Below are 3,500 nucleotides of genomic sequence, written 5' to 3'. Positions count from 1 at the left end.
AATGGCGGCACTTCGGGAGATAGTGGGAATGTGTGTGCGAAGGGGGCATGGGGGGATACGGGGCGCACTGTGTGGAAAGTGAGTGGAAGGTTGCGTTTATGGCGGGGAGCTATACGCTTATGTGATTGGATAATTAGACACAGGTCAAACCCTGCTTCTCTATAAATGAGTGCGCCCCTGCAACCCCGATCTACACCGGTATGGGGGTATTTAAAAAATTAATATCAGTTTTTTAAAAAAAAAACGGTATTCGGTATATGGCGGTATACCGCCCAGCACTAGCTAAAGGTAGGTGCAACAGGGTCTTACTACTCAGTCACATTGTTTGCTGGGGGACTTTATTTTAATTGCATCACAGACTCAAAGTCATTAGACAGTGTAGGACTCACGTACAATGAGGGGCCTTGACGTGGCACGTGAGCTTACATATTTTGGCCAAAGTGTGGTACTAACACCTCATTTTTTGTAAATATTATTTTTAAGCACTGGCAATCTTTCTTTCTCTTTGCAGATATTTGCTTTTATTGTTCTACCATAAGCTTACTGGATATAATCACTGATTGGTTTCTGCCAAGATGCAAAGTTGGGCGGCTCTGGCAAAGGAGCCCCGGCTGTTCCTGAGCCGTGGTCATGGGCGGACGTTTTTGAAAGGTGATGTGCACCCAAAGTCACCCAAGGAACTTTACCCATTACAATCACTTAAAAAAATGCTTTCTTTATATTAAGTGGTTAAAATGTCCACTTACTGGATCAACCAGATTCTAGAGAATGATTTGAGGCATTCTAGAGAATGGGAGTTGCATACTCCCGCATTTACTTCCCACACACAGAGACAGTGTCGGACTGGGACCCCAGGGGCCTGCCAGAAAACCTAAGAGATCTGTTTGTGTCCCATTTGCAGTTCCAAGCTGTACCTCTCTACCCCCTGGTGTAGTTAAAGGGGATATAAGCCCGCCATGTACCAATAAGAAACTGTTCATAGTGTTCTTCTGAGCCCTTTTGCAATTTACATGGATTATAATTTCTTTAGATTTCAGCACCACAAGCAATTTTGTTATGTCTGTGGGTTTTTCTTTTGTCATTTGCTGTTCTTGACATACAACAAAAGTTGCCTCCTCCATCCTTTTACAACCGGACATGGCTTGCAAACATTTTTCTATTTTGCATATAAGAAGCATCTGAGTAGTTTTGCAGCAAGCAAATATCACTTTACTTCTCCTGCAGATTCATAAACCAGGGTATCATTTAAGCTTTTAATTATATCCCACATTCCCTTCAGTAGGTTTTATGAAGCCAAAGATTTAGCTTTAGCAGTAAGTGCAAATATGAGAATTGGTACAGGTATGGGACCTTTTATCCAGAATGCTTGGGACCTGGGGTTTTCCGGATAAGGGATCTTTCTGTAATTTGGATCTCCATAACTTAAGTCTGCTAAGAATCATTTAAACATTAACTAAACTTATATTGTAGTGTCACCCGCTGGGACCTACAGCACTTACATTTGCCCATTTGTGTATGTTAGTTACCCCTCCCATATAGATTGTAAGCTCTACAGGGCAGGGACCTCCATCATCTTGTGTTTCTGACTCTTATTGCAACTGTACCTGGTATTTATTTGTATTTATTGTTGTACTTTGTATTTATCCATTATCTTAATAACCCCTGTTTTGTATAAATATTCTACTGTACAGCGCTGCGTACATTAGTAGCGCTTTATAAATGAAGATATACATACATACATACATAAACCCAATAGGCTTGTTTTGCCTCCAATAAGGATTAATTATATCTTAGTTGGGATCACGTACAGGTACTGTTTTATTATTACAGAGAAAAGGGAATCATTTAACCATTAAATAAACCCAATAGGGCTGTTCTGCCCCCAATAAGGGGTAATTATATCTTAGTTGGGATCAAGTACAGGTACTGTTTTATTATTACAGAGAAAAGGGAATCATTTAACCATTAAATAAACCCAATAGGGCTGTTCTGCCCCCAATAAGGGGTAATTATATCTTAGTTGGGATCAAGTACAGGTACTGTTTTATTATTACAGAGAAAAGTGAATTATTTAAACATGAAATAAACCCAATAGGATTGTTCTGCCCCCAATAAGGGGTAATTTTTTCTTAGTTGGGATCAAGTACAGGTACTGTTTTATTATTACAGAGATAAAGGAAATCATTTTTAAAAATTAGAATTATTTGCTAATAATGGAGTCTATTGGAGATGGCCTTTCCGTAATTTGGAACTTTCTGGATAATGGGTTTCCAGATAAGGGATCCTATACCTGTACTGAAATCAAGCGTTTCTAAAAATATTGGTCTTTCCTATTTTATTAACTTTATTGGAGAGGCTCCCCTTCAGCTTAACTGTTAGTATGTTCCATAAAGACTGCATCTTAGCAGCAACTTTTCAGTCAGTGAATTACAAAATAAGAAAAAAACCCAGTATTATGCCTTATGCCTGTCTTTGATGTTATAATATATGCCGTGTCTGTATTGTCAATATTTAAACATTACAAATATAATTTTAATTATATTGATTATTATTTAATTTTAATTATATATATTATTTAATTTCAGGAGCAAATTTTGCTAAATATTTTTATTACATATAGCAACCAATCAGCAGGCAGCATTTACTTGTTACCTTTTTAATTAGAAGCTATTGATTGCTATGGGTGACTGATCCTGGCTTTTATTACATATGGGGATACACATTTTACCTATTTAATACTTAAACCTAGGATTTAGATTTCCTAGTATTTGCTAACATTAGTGGTGTCAGGTTACCATGATGACATCACAATAAGAGGTTGCCATACAATTACATCACAATGAGAGGTTGCTATAGTAACACATTGTGACATCATCAACAGCTGTCTAGTTATAAACAAACCCGGAGCTTCCTGCTCAGTTTGTGTTTTTCAGCTGAAGCTGCTATACGCACTTTAGCGATGAGCACAAACAAAAAGAAAAACAACAAATTTTATTCAACAAATTTCAACCTACAAAACGTGAGTGGCCTCTCTATATTCCAAAGAGATTTATTTTTTTATTTCCTCTTATCCATGGTCTATATTTAATATTGATATAGGTTTAAAAACACAAAGTTGGGTATTAATATTGTGCATTTTATAGTTTATATATATATATACACACACCCATATATATATATATATATATATATATAAATAGACATTTATTTTAATGATGATATGTCACATTCAATTAATCTTCCATCAAAAAGTGTTTTTCAATAATGAAAAAATGCAATTTTAAGTAGTTTTCACTACACATTAACTACATATTTTACTCATTTCAGTTCAGGCCTCTCTTATTCAACCTTATTCTTACATTCAAATAGCCGTTTACCAAGGCCAATGTCACCCTAACTGTCTATACATTTTATATTGCACTTTGTGGATTCAGTTATGCTAAATGATTCAATTTTGCTAACTGTTAACTGTTATTACATATAGCAACCAATCAGCAGGA

This window comes from Xenopus tropicalis, chromosome 5, assembly GCF_000004195.4.
Source record: "Xenopus tropicalis strain Nigerian chromosome 5, UCB_Xtro_10.0, whole genome shotgun sequence".
NCBI classification, from domain to species: Eukaryota; Metazoa; Chordata; class Amphibia; order Anura; family Pipidae; genus Xenopus; species Xenopus tropicalis.
This window is presented reverse-complemented; position numbering follows the sequence as displayed.